Source organism: Leptidea sinapis, chromosome 17 (assembly GCF_905404315.1).
Source record: "Leptidea sinapis chromosome 17, ilLepSina1.1, whole genome shotgun sequence".
In the NCBI taxonomy this organism is placed as follows: domain Eukaryota; kingdom Metazoa; phylum Arthropoda; class Insecta; order Lepidoptera; family Pieridae; genus Leptidea; species Leptidea sinapis.
The window spans coordinates 13,192,759-13,207,265 of NC_066281.1; the positions used below are offsets into that span (position 1 = coordinate 13,192,759).

The 14,507-nt window shown below is 33.3% G+C and overlaps 1 protein-coding gene across 7 annotated transcripts in view; it reads right to left on the reverse strand.

Annotated features, from left to right (window-relative positions):
* LOC126968890 (tensin) overlaps window positions 1-14,507 on the reverse strand; it is a 183,117-nt gene that overhangs the window by 20,518 nt on the left and 148,092 nt on the right. The window contains exon 1 of one of the 7 annotated variants that reach the window (XM_050814032.1): window positions 11,615-11,781. The exons of 5 other annotated variants lie outside the window; for them this stretch is intronic. The gene's annotated coding sequence lies outside the window, so the exon portion shown is untranslated. Of the gene's footprint in view, window positions 1-8,068; window positions 8,216-11,614; window positions 11,782-14,507 lie in introns of those variants that run through there. One more of the 7 variants, XM_050814033.1, reaches the window with a different exon arrangement.

The following is a 14,507-nucleotide window of genomic DNA, read 5'->3' on the forward strand; positions in this document are numbered from 1 at the left end:
TTACAAGAGCGTTGCCGGCCTTTAAGGAAGGTGTACGCGCTTTTTTTGAAGGTACCCATGTCGTATCGTCCCGGAAACCGCACAAGGAAGCCGTTTTTTAATAAAACATTTTTTTTATTAAAGATAATTCCTGAACAGTAAATAGCTGGGACCATATTATTTAAGTGTATACATTTACCCTTAAAGCTATTATAACTCATAACACAGGCTATATATGCCTAATTTGGGTAAAAGGTGTGTCAATATTATTATTATGTATCTTATGACAAGACATTTATATTGCGCGTTCACTTATAAATGATGACGTCATAACATTCACGGAATGCAGTGAAATTTGCTGGACCTGATGAAGGAGACAACATTCAGTTTCAATACTATTTCTTTATAAGGCATTTTTAATACTATTACTAAAATGCTTTCTTGATTAACTAACTTATTTTGAGATAACGAATGAATAATATCAAAGGTATGTTCACCATACAGCCTTGTCAACAGAGACTATGAATGATTGCTTATCTACCGATTAAATAATACATAAGGTTGCTTCTCAACAAGACATTGAAACTATACACTTTTTTTTATAAAAAGTTATCAATTAAAAAAGTTAATAACGAAATTCAAAATATTTTTTTAGCAAGGGCTGCAAGTTTATATGAATTTATTTATGTACAACTTAAGAAATTTTAATATTCTAGACATTACTTTAGGCGTTACTTTGCGGAAATCCATAATTATACAAATGATTTAAGTTTTCTTTAGTGTTAATTCCGCCAATATTTTTTTTAAAAAACAATTCGACACTAGTGCAGTAGACTCGTGCCAGATTTTGGCGAGACAAGAGGATGCCTCGAGTAGAGGCGATACACGTGTCGAATTGTTTTTTAAAAACAAATATTGGCGGAATTACCACTAAAGAAAACTTAAATCATTTGTATATTCTAGACATAATATTAGGAAGCCATTGGGTATGATAAGGCCTTATCGACTTCTAGTCCTTTAACGATCGAATTTAGTTGGCAATCTGGTAAGGAACAGACAGGATTAGATGGGAAATGTTGTCAAAATAGGTGAAGCGGGGTTTTCACTATCTGTGTACACTCGGGTCTTGGACCGACTATAACTGGTTTAAACTCATCCGAGTCCACTATTTACCAACTGATTTGTTGTTGCGAGATATATAGAAGTGGTGAGCTGTACATTTCAAAAACCCTGCCTGTAATTGTGGACAAAATAATAATATAAGAAACTGCATCAATGTAGGAAGAATACCGGCGCCGGGGATCTAGGAATTGATAAATAAAATTGTAATTTTAAACAAAATTTCTCATTAACTTACTATTTCCATGGTGTAACGTTTTGACATTTTTTTTCAAATAAATATGGTCAGAAATACTAACTAATTAACCATTTTTTTCTTACTTTAATATAACTGTGTGTCAGTATATAGACTATCTAGAAATAAGCAAATGGTATTGATTATTAATGGCGTATTATTTGGTAATACATTAAAGAGTCTCTGATGCCTTTATATGCTTCTTTGATATTTAAAAGCCACAGAAGGCATTTTTTTAATGAAAATAAGGGACGAGAGGATGAAGACGTTCAGCTGATGGTAATTGATACACCCTGCCTATTGCAATGCAGTTCCGTTCAGGATTCATGAAAAACCCAAAAATTCTGATCGGCACTACAATTGCGCTCGTCACCTTGGGACATAAGATGTTAAGTCTCATTTATTCAGTAATTTCACTAGCTACGGTTTAAGACCTAAACACAATAATGCTTCACATTACTGCTTTATGACAACAGTTATTATATACGGTCGAAACCGCGGGGCACAGCCATCATATTACATACGAGTCAGGTATTGTAAGTCGTGTTATCGCTGTCGAAATGTACAGACGATGCTAACACGCCAACCGCCATTCGGCTAACAGTCGCCATATCGCACCGGTCCACGGTCAGCACGAAGGTGAGCGTTTCCTGGCGGCTACCAATGATGTCATCCAACACCTCGAGTTCTACGAAAAGCTCCCCAACATCTGACCTCATCACTGCTACGTGATAAATTTAGCCTAACTAAAACATTTATTAGTTTCACTAGTGATTGGGTTATCGGTTATTGATAATTTTTCAATTTTACTATATGTTTTACGGATGAATAGTATTTTATTTACAATTTATGAGTTTTCATTTTTGCCTACGAAACCTATTTTATTTTCAGGTATTAGTGACGCCTATCAGCTATCTAAAAGTGAAATTCCCATCAAATATCCTCCAGCATTTACGGATTTAAAATAATTAGTATTGTAAACTATAAAAAAAAATCATACGAATATATGAAATTAGTAAAAGCTTTTCCAAAATACAAATAAACACTTCCATTTTGTTAAATTATTTATTTATTTATTTATTTATTTATTTAAGGACATCCAGTTACAGTTACACTAAAAGTAATCTTAAAATAAGTAAATGTCTAAATAAAATTGTAAGTGCACTGAATATAGGTGCCACAACATACAATTATTATAGCTATAATGTTAAAACTTTATTTTATTTTTTGTATTCAGATTTTTTACGCGTTTATATTAGAAACTTCAATAATTTCCCGCCATTTCAAAAAAAACTAATATTTTTTTTATAATATATATATCTATTATATTAATGTAATATTGACACACTCTGACACAAATTATCTTGCCCCAAACTAGGCATAGCCTGTACTATGGCCTATGGGTCCAAAACAACGATGTTTTAATACAATATACTTACTTAAACATACATACAAACATCTATGACTGGGAAACAAACATTGATATGAATCATATAAATGTTTGCACCTACCGGGATTCGAACCCGGTAGGCTCTAGCTCAGTAGGCAGGTTCACTAACAACTGGGCTAAAGGGATCAAAATTATATATTGTCTTGTTGGGTCAAACAGGCAAGAGGCTCACGTGGTAGGAAGCGGTAAGGCGTGTGTGCTCTAAGGATGAAGGTCCCTAAGTCGTATCGGTTCGGGAAAATAGCAGCTGATTCCACAAAGTGGCTGTGCGAGGCAAGAAGGTTCTGACGCGTAAATCACGTAGTTGTCTCAATTTTACCAATACATTGTTATGAAGCCCTGTTGAAATGTTATAAGGAATACTCAAACGATATTCAAAATATCATTTAAGACATTTTTTTTTTAAGGCTGGGGACCGAACCAATCGCCTTGAAGAATCGAGAGGAGCTTCGCCATAGCTTTAATTCAGAATAAGAAGAATTTTTAATTTATTACTAACACAATACACTTTACTTTATAAAAAAAAGGATGTGGTTTTATGAAACCACGGTAAAAGTGAAACTATTTTTCACACCATAGACATTTACTTAATATTTAGACATGTCATGATATGACACTAAATATTTTAGGAATAATATTCCATTAAGGGTATAAAAATCGATTTATCAATCTTAATTTTATACTTGAAAAATTTGAATGATAATGGGAAATAATAAAAACAAACAAAATAGCATGGAGCACAGGAACAAATGAGTAATAGTCTATACACTACACGGTCAGCTGCTGCGAACTATAGGCGCCGCGGTCCGACCGTCACGCGACATGCAACACACAAACGAAAACGTTTGAGACGATGTAATAAAAGTTTCACTTTAATAACAAAACTATGTCATGTTGTAATAGTATTGGTAAACAGTTAATAATTTTTCATACAATCTTTATCTGGATTGAATGATTAGCCATCCAACTATAAGAGTTAGGTGGACATTGGTGATTTTTTTCGCAATGTTTTTTAAAGATAGATATGTAAAGAAAAAATATTCTGATCTTCTCATATTCTGGAGACAAATTATAATTTTTTGTAAAAATAAAATTTTATATTAACTGTTAAGAAATTGTTTCAATTATGCGTTATTTTGGCGCCTTAATAGGTATAAGAGTTCAGCAGATATCGAGTCGCTTGTAAGACTTTTACGGCCGTTCCCAATATAGTATATTACAGATACTACAGATAGAGATAAATGACTACTTTCTACAGTCAGTTATCAGCTGTCCATAATCTGAAGCTGTCCCAATATACCCGATAAGTCATTCATATCGCCTTATATTGGAACGCGTGAATTGCAATTTCCACACAAACTTCTATCGCTGGTAAGCTATACGTCGTCCCATTGACAGACAGCGTGTACGGATAAGGTGAGTTACCGTTGGTAAGTTTATTCGGACAGAAAAGTCAACGATAGTTACGATTTTTATCTTAAGTAAGATATAGACTGAATATTGGGAACGGCCGTTAATGGTTCGTATAACACGAGCAACAGGTCCACTTAAGGAACCTATAACTAAATATTCATGTGGCCATCGTGTTATTTGTATCAGACAACCGAATTAGCTGGAATTCGCAACCTGTTTCAGTTTTACATCTTTTATTTATAAAACCATAAAATGATGTCCGAGGATATTTACGACAACGGCCAAACATAATTTTGTCTGAGTCGAAAGTTGTTTAGTTGCTCTAGATTTTATTGGTTTCGCACAAAGCTTACCACAAAACATTAAAGAGAGTTTGAGTTGGAGATATATACCTATCCAAGAATCATTGGGACCAAAACTTTACAGAAATTAACATCTTGTAAGTGAATTTGCTAGAAACTGTCATAACCATAATGTTAACACCAGGAACAGACATTAACTTACAATGCCTTGGTACTCGGCTAAGTCGAGTTAGTCTTTTGTGGGGCGATGTAATTATATAATTGCATATGCTTTGACAACAAGATTCCAGAAAATGATCAAAACAAAAGTATTACGATATTCAAAATAATTGTTAAAAAAAATTGTGTGGTAAAGGTTACTTTAATATAAAAGAGTTTCTTAATGATACCACAGATTGGGAATGGAGCAACCGCCCTCAGGCTATTGAATAAGAAGTTTAATTCGACGATATTACTTTGTAAACATTTTTTATGAAAAAAAAAGCCCGCTGAGTTTGTTGCGCCCGTTCTTCTCAGGTCTGATGACATTCTTTTCGGACTGGGTGGTAGTTTTTGACTTTCAATAAGTGATGTCACATCCTATTTTGAATAAAAATATTTGAAGTTGAATTTATCTAACATTGTGAGTCTAACTACAGATGTAGAAAATAATTTAAAACACAGGAAAACTTCAAATTTTAAGATTAAAAGGCTCTCTATGTTCTCCGCAGAACGAGCAAAGTTTCATTATAATTGCTTGAGTAGTTACGGTATAAAAAGCGTAACAACAATCGTGACCCATCATAATGTCATTTTCCTAAAGTTATAATCAACAATTAGGTCGAAATTTGCTTGAACATACATGTCCTAAGTAACTTTTCATTTTATTGGATAGGTACCGACATACCACCAATTGTCATAAGATCTTTAACGTGCAATTATAAACCTAACTGCTCTTATGGTTTTAAAAGAATTATCACCAAAGTGGGTCATGAATCAAATTTGTCGATGGTACTGTAGTGTCACGGACTAGTAAAAAAATTAAGGACTCCGTGTCACCTTACATAACAGTGTAGCACCAAAACAAGTCGATTAACGTGTAAATACATAGCCCCACGCACACACTTACACTACTACAGGCCGATAGGCGGCCATTATGAGAATTGTTATTGTCTGTGACAGATCAGTTTGCGTCTCAATAAAATATTTTAAAAATGCCGTCGTGCGTTGTGAAAATGTGTAAAAACGATACTATATAAGTATTTGTGGCCATATATGATTATTTAAGGGTGAAAAAATTTATTTTTTATTTCCAACGTTCCTTCATTAATTTATTTCCTTTTAAAATTTGCCCAGCGGAGCGGGCGGGCATGGCTAATAATACTATAATCTAAAAGAATATTTTTAATTATATCTTAGACTGAAGACTGATAGTTTTCACTTCTTAACACATCTGTATTCGATTGTCTTCTTATTCCCGTCAATATTTTAATTTAATAATTTATTCTACTTTTTCTTTACAGCCAACCTTATAACAATGAGTTCTTATATGCGAATAGGAACTCCTTGTACTAAATTTATTTGTTACTAGATGTCTATTACCAAAATGGATAGCCAAAGTTTCGGTCCGAACCGAAATAATAACCGAAAATATTTTATTGCAAGTCACATTTTACAGTAGGATGGTTGGTACATTAATGGGTAGACAATATGTGACGCCCTGCAAGGGCACAGCAACGTTATACATAAAATAAATAAGTCTTATACATTTTATACATTCTTATACTATATTGCAACTAATTCTCACACTTGTAATTAAAAAATTCGGGTAAATCGTAGAAGCATTTTGAAACTAAAAAATTTTTAAGGTGTCTTTTAAATAGAGAAGGCTTCTCTTTATTTTTAATTTCGTTTGGGATGTGATTATAAAATTTTATTGCCATGTGGTGAGGGCTCGATGACTCTAATGACATACTTGTTTGGGGAATTTTTAATTTGTTTAAATTTCTATTATTTCGCTTGTTATTTGGTAGTGTTGAGTATAAGTCCGAATTTTTTTTAACAAATTTACATGCTTCTAGGATGTAAATTGAAGTAAGAGTTAAAATTTTGTGTTTAATAAAATGTGGTCTACATGAATCCATCTGCTGAATATTTTCTGAAATTCTGATACATTTTTTCTGTTGAATAAATGTATCTTTTATTTCACTACAGTTTCCCCATATTAATATTCCATATGATAATCTAGAGTGTGCATATGCATAATAAGCAGCAAGGGCAGATTTGAAATCTGTTACGCGTTTTAGTTAGTAAAGAGCATAAGTAAAAGATGACATTTTGCTTTTAAATTTCTGTAGATATGGCTTCCATGTCAAGTGTGAGTCTAAATCAATTCCCAGTAGTGTAGCTGTGTCAACTGTTTCAAGTTGTGAATTTTTGTAAGAATATGATATATTTAAGGGGGATTTTTGATAAGATTTAAAAGGTATAATTTTAGTTTTATTAATATCAAGTTTAAGATTATTATTATTTAGCCAATAAAAGATTTTGTCCATTGTGATGGGATCAAAATAGAAATGTCATCAGCAAAAAGAGTACAATCATCGTCTATTAAGATAGGAAGATCATTTATGTATATGAGAAACAATATACAACCCAACACACTGCCCTGTGGAATAGATCCTGATAAGTGAGCTTCATTAGACCTTATGTGGTCTATCTTTCCAGTCTCGAAGTTAGTATTTTCTTTTTCCACATATTGAAAACGATTATTAAGGTAAGATTTGAACCATTTGTGGGCAATTCCTCGAATTCCTGAGAGAAATAATTTTTCTAATAAGATATCATAAGATACTCTATCGTATGCTTTGCTCATGTCAAGCAGTAGGCCAACTGAATATTTTTTATTATTAATTGAATCAAATATTTTTTGTATGTATTTGTATATCGCTAAAGTTGTGGAATGGTTTTTCCTGAAACCATGTTGGCTTTCATTTAGGAAATTATATTTTTCCAGAAAACTACTTAGGCGTATAGCCATTGCAGTTTCAAATATCTTCGCTGATGTACGTAGAAGGGCAATAGGTCGGTAATTGTTTAACTCAAATGTGTTTCCTTTCTTATATACCGGTTTTATTATGGATATCTTTAGATCGTCCGGAAATAATCCTTTACAGAATGATTGATTAATAAGTTTAGTGTACGGGTAAGTTAAAATATCAGCACATTTTTTTATTAAAAAAGGGGGGATTTCATCTATTCCGAAAGAGTTTTTATTCTTAAGATTTTTTATTATGTTAAAGATGTCTTTGGGTTCAAACGAATTTAGAAATAACGAATTAATTATTTTATTAGAATTTTGGAACCATAGACAAAACCATAAAAAGTGAAGTTGTAGTTACGATCATAATAATGTCAAACAACGAAAACGCAAATGTCAAGTAATTAGGGAATAAGGTAAACGAAAGGCAAAATATCTATTCGCGAACTTCGTATCGATCTTCGGATACGAAACACTTTCGTAATAGGAAAATACACGATCCGTACACCGAAACTTCGTATAACGTTTTTGGTAATAGGACATTTACGTACCTGATAGATCCTACATTGTACGAAACTCTTTCAACTGTTTTCTTAAAACACTGTTCAGATGTTTTTACTTCAACACTTGGTTGACACACTGGGTACTGGGCACGAGGAGGTACATAACACGTCGATGACGCGTGCACAGCTGTTGCAACAGTTATGTGAACTGAACGAATACAAATAAAGAGTACTTGTATATCATTCGATAAACTGTTTACTTCCAAGTTCCAACACTTACTTAGATAAGCCCATCGTTTTCGAGTTAGTAAGTCTTTTATAATAATATACATCTTAGGCGATGTTATATGCTTTTATAATATGATCCCGGAAAATGTACAAAACAAATGTTTTACGAAATTTAAAGTGTTAATTCCGCCAATATTTGTCTTTTAAACAATTCGACACGTGTTTCGCCTCTACACGAGGCATCCTCAGGACATGTTGACAGACTGAGTCTCGTGCCAGATTTTGGCGAGTCTAAAGAAACTCTATAGAAAAACTCAAAACATTTGGATAATTATGGATTTCCGCAAAGTAACGCCTTCTTCAATATTTTTTTTAATAATTGTTAAAACGCGTTTGTGTGGGAATAGGTTACTATAACATAAACGATTTTCTTAATGAAACCACAGACTGGGAACGAAGCAAACACCCTCAGGCTCTTTAATTATAAATGTTTATTGTACGATATGATATTGTAATCCATATTTTTTACAAAAAAAAGCCCACTGAGTTTCTTGCGCCCGTTTTTCTGGCAGGCTATTTTGAAGGTGTGGTCGTTTTTGACGTTCAATAAGTGATTTTGAATCCTATTTTGAATAAAAATCTTGAATCTACAAAAGTAGGATAGTATTATAAATAGTTAAGTTTAGTTGACCTTATCAACTTGTGTTTCGGATTTGACCAAACTTATTGTGTTGTTTTAGATAATAATTATAATATTTAAAAAGGTTTTCAGTCACTTAAACGCTTTGAATACTAGACCATTCATCATGAAACTTTGTGCATAAGTTGTCAGGGGTACAGAAAATGGATATCTCGAAGCAAGGGATTGGGTCGAAGCCTGTTAGAGCAAATTCTTACATTATAATGGTTTCAATGTTATTATGATGCATCCATTAAAAAGGAAGTCCGAAGTTTTAAGTGTTAATATAATTTAGTAATTATTTTAATATTATATGGTAAAAAAGTTGTTCTTAATTCTACTGTACTAATACATACTTAAGTGTTTATATTACAATATTATCAAATAAATATTCAATTCAATTGTGTTACTTATTAAAATATGTTATATTAGGGGATCCAAACATTTCCGCCTTTGTGGTAGAACTTTGCTTGATTTTTTTCTAGAGAAGAAATATTTTTACTATGAATAAAATTGTCACGGAAAAATAATAGTTGGGCTTGGTTTGGCATGGTAGGACAGACAATTTGTCGAAGGGGTTCTAAATGTAAGTCCTGTTGAGTTAAAATGGTTTCTTTTGCTGTGTCATGAAGCAGTAATGTTGAAGATCAGTCAACTGTTGTTATTGATTAACCGGACCTGAAGAAGCTCTACTGAAAGACACCATTAAGTGACCACCAAACTTAACCCATTACTTTTCTAATTGTACGTGTTGATTTAGGGGCTGGGGGCAGAGGAAACAGCCGCTCACGTTCTGCTGGAATGCAGTGAGGTGACAAACTACAGGGCGAAGCACCTGGGGTCACCAGGCGCTCTTCGGGAAGTCTTCCTAGACGTTAAGAAGGGTGACTTCTTGGAGGAGCTTTGCTGGTTGGAGTAGCCTCTACCACTCTCGCACGCAAAATAAGCGCATATGACGTCGAGTTGCGAAAAGCGCCCGTATGAAGAAGAAGAGATTAAACTTAAAAAAACAATGATTGTTTGACGCGCAGAATACGCTACGTTAGTTCTAAGCCGGAACTCCTATTTAAAAAAAGTAAAAATATTTAATTTTCAGTGTAACCATTGTTACATGTTAAGGTCGAATGAAAAAACCTAAGAAAAACACATTGAAATTCATAAAAACTAAACAGAATGTTTTAGTTTTCATGTGTTTCGAAATCTCGCACTAAGGAGGTCTTGTTTTAACCCGAAGACCAATAAAATACACCAAAACGGCAATTTCATATTAAAGCTCCAATGAGACAACACTGAAATATCTGAGACAATTTATATTAGGTTTACCTTATACTATTATCACAATAATATTGAAATAAAAGTTATTTTCTCATGATTGATTTCTGATAATTATTCAGTACAAAATTAAAGTTATAATTTAGTTTATTTGACTGACTGTTATTTTACTGAATAAATACTTAATAATTTTGTAAGGCTATTTTTGTTTTTCCAAATTATAATAAAATATAGTATTTTCTTTGATTAACGCAGTTACTAATTGTATGTTGTTATGAATATTATAAATGGTTTAGTAGAGAATAAATATATTTTAATATACATTTCATATTTTTTGTGTTTAAATAAAACACCTTTTAATGAATTCAAACGCGTGTAATTGTAACTGTGTTTTTAGCATTTAACATTTTGCGTTACATTTTTACTCCCCCTGAAAACGTGCTCTGAAAAGGTCACGAAACGTCGGGTAACACAATAATAATTAAAACTTTAACGCAAAATCGAATGTAAAAACACAGTTACGATAATTCCACTCGTTTCAATCCTTTAAAAGGTGTTTTATTTAAATACAAAAATTGTATTGAAAATGTATTTGTTGTCTATTATAACATTTATCATATTCAAAACAACATACAATTAGTAACTGGTTACAAGTAACATTAAACCAAAGAGAACAGTAACGTGTCTGTGAACTTAAATGACTATTTATTCATCATTTAAATGTTATTATGACTTGGCATGAGAAATTACACATTGTCAGAGTTAATCACATAAGACAAGGTGGAATGGTCAATGATCTCGGTTGATACGAAACGAATTGGGTTCGACGATGACGAATGGCACAGTTCTGGGTTTGTGGCGGGCGGACACTGGACATCCATCACATTATTCATGGCACTCAATTACTCCGAGGAGGAGGCGCCGAGCCAGCGGAACGTGTGATCTTATTGAACAAGATCGGTGTTTCTCTTCGGCACATTATCAACGCTTTCACACAATAAAACAATCACACTATCCGTTAATCACATGGGCCATTCAGAGATTCAGCAATTATACTTCGAATTAACATATAAATAATACAATATAATATCTGACTGTTACACAAATAAAATTTTATGAACGATGCGGGACTCGAACCCACGACCTTTCGCGTTCCGTGCGAGTGCTCTTCCAATTGAGCTATACGTTCGAGTGACGTATCGTCATAAAATCTTGTATGCTTTGTTCAATTCTCAGGTTGTGGCTTCATCTACAGGATCTAATTTACAGTTGATAACCTGCTCAACCCCAGTATTTGCATATTGGGAAATTGTCAGATGTCGCTCTTGCAAATCTAAACAATTTGTTATGTTTTTAAAGTGATAGCCCTCACTTCTAGGATTAATACACAAATTAAATTTGATCACTAAACTTACTGCATATCGTATGAGCTAGCACTGAGTAGAGTGTTTTTATTTATATCACACACTGGGTTTACGTAAAACAGTTACAGACACAGCGCACAGTAATGAGTCAGCGCGGCGTTTGGTAGCGGAGTCGCCGGGACACTGGGCGGGCGGTCTGTGTGTATCGCCGGCCGCGCTCTGAGCGGGCGGTCGTTCAAAATAACCTGACACCTGCACCCGGCGCCGCCACCCGCCATCCGGCACCTATGTCACCTATGTGTTGACTGTTTTGTCAACTCTCATAATGACACTCTAATTAGCTGAAACTGTGAAGAACTAGGTCGCTTCAGATGTTCCGCGGTATCTTGTAAATCAACAACTATCTTTGTAACGAAACAATATTACTACTACTTTTAAAATAATAATATTGACACAATTTTACACAAATTATCTTGCCCCGAACTAGGCATAGCCTGTACTATGGGTAAAAAGACAACGATATATTTAATACAATATACTTACTTAAACACATATAAACATCCAAGACTCGGAAACAAGCATATTCATCATATAAATGATTGCACCTGCCGGGATTCGAATCTGGGACCTCTAGCTTAGTAATCAGGGACACTAACCATTCGGCTATATGGGTCGTCATATTTTAAAACAATTATCATTTGAATGCTATTAGCATTTAGTAGGTACAATTATTATAAATGGAGCATTTTTGATTCTGATATTTCAATATTCATGATCACTTCGTAATCAACTAGAGCCCAAAGAATAATAATTAACGTATAAAAACAAATATTGACGGAATTAACACCAAGGAAAACTCAAAACATTTGGATAATTATGGATTTCCGCAAAATAACGCCTACTTCAATAAACTTTATTTTATAAATAAAAAATGTTACTTGCTCCCGTTCTTCTCAGGTCTGAGGCAGAATTTTTCGAAATAGTAGTAGTTTTTGACTTTCAATAAATAATACCATATTATCCTATTAAGAATAAGTATATTTGAATTTGCACATGATTACGGTTAAGTAGTTCTACCCATTCGTCCATTTAATGTCGCTATTGTAGTAGCTCCATGATTTATAAACCCATAATAGCCAATGGCAATTAATAACGATATGTTGTGATTATTACTGACCAATGAGCATTCAGTATCCCGCGCCCGCTCACCTCAGTTGGTTGACTGAATGTTTTGCATTACGAATATTTCCAATAGAAAATATATATGTCGCAGGGATATGATAAAAACAGTCATTTGGTCAAATCGGAGGATGTTAAAATAACACGGTTTTATCATTTCTCGAAACAAATATAGTGATTTGACCAAATGCCAGAGTTGGGTCCGTGAAATGACAAAAAGTCTTTTCTTTGGTAAATATAAGGTTTATTCGGTAAGATTTAGACATAATTTGGTTCTAACATATAAAACTAAATTTACTATCGTGTCGCAGGTGGAGGGGGGTGAGAGGGGAAGGGGAGGCAGATATCTCTGCCCCCTGGCTCACTCCGAAATTCCCATAAAAAGGTAAGGCACCAGTCTCTTGAAAATCAAATTAATGTAACCCAAACTCAAAACATATAAAAGTTTCTCTAAAGGCCAAGTAGAAGCCCATATTATTAAAAAAAAGCACGAATGGGTTGGTGGGCATGGCCCGCCAATTCCCTTCCACCTATCCCGTCTAGGTCGGGGTATGACTCAAGTCTGATGCTCGCATTTACATCATAAGTTCTTCTAGTCGCGTCACTCATTGTCATTTCACGGACCGCACCCTGGCATTTGATTTGTTTAGAGAAATGATAAAATCGTGTTGTTCTTTAAACATACTCCGTGATTTGATGAAATCTCTTAGGGAATTGGCTAAATCTCTGTTATTATCATTTCCCTGCGACATATACATTACGCTTCCTCTATAGTTTCTTCTATAAATATCGACAAAATGAAAGTAGATCAGTGTCGATGGAAGCTTAATTGTTGATGATAGTAAACGTTTATTAGTAGGTGAAGGCGAGACATTCAACTGACAGAACATACAAACATTACATTAACGAAACCAAACGATGTATTACACAGAGTCAGCATTTAATTATGACTTGAATTAATCTGTTGTTATATACTCATTGAATGAATATCTAAAATATATCAGAGATAAAATTATTGATTATAATTAGACTAATAATTATTATGATATTATCAGCAGTCTCGGGAAAATATGAATGAGGTCTCATTAGATGCGGAAAGGTATTAAAATGTTTTTTGACAAAAATGAAGTAGGATAAAGAGGGCTTTGGTTCTTGCATATACCTCAGTATAATAAAAAAAAATAAGATTAAAATTTTTCTTAATTTTAAGACTAATATTTATAATTTAACCAGAAAACGCGCATTTTCACAATAATTCAATATAAAAACTATAATCCGATGGCAAAAATATTTAATAGCGATTTTTCAATGAGGTAGTTATGTAAAAGATAATTAAACATCTTTTCTACTAGAATGTAAAGACTGCAAGGGTGATAATATTGTTAAAATATTATTTTTTATGATGGCATTTTTTTTCTTTTACGGATATCTGAGAGGCTATTAGAAGTGATATCTTGTAGTGTTGGGGCCACTTTCAGGCGCCATCGTTTTAACGTGAGAGAAATGAGAAATGAAAAACCTAACCAGGCATACAGTTCCCGCATCATATAAATTATACTAACAATTACGATTAACCTTTGCTATCGATCTTGATAGGTCACAGCTGTCTTTTTTATTGTTATTGTAAAAGTGTAAATTCAAGCTAGCGAAACTCTCTAAGAATAATAAATAGTATGTTGTTAAAAAAAAAAACTAAAAAACATGTTATAGAAAACCGAACTAAAAAATTAGAAAAATTATATTGAAAATTAAAATTAATATCAAT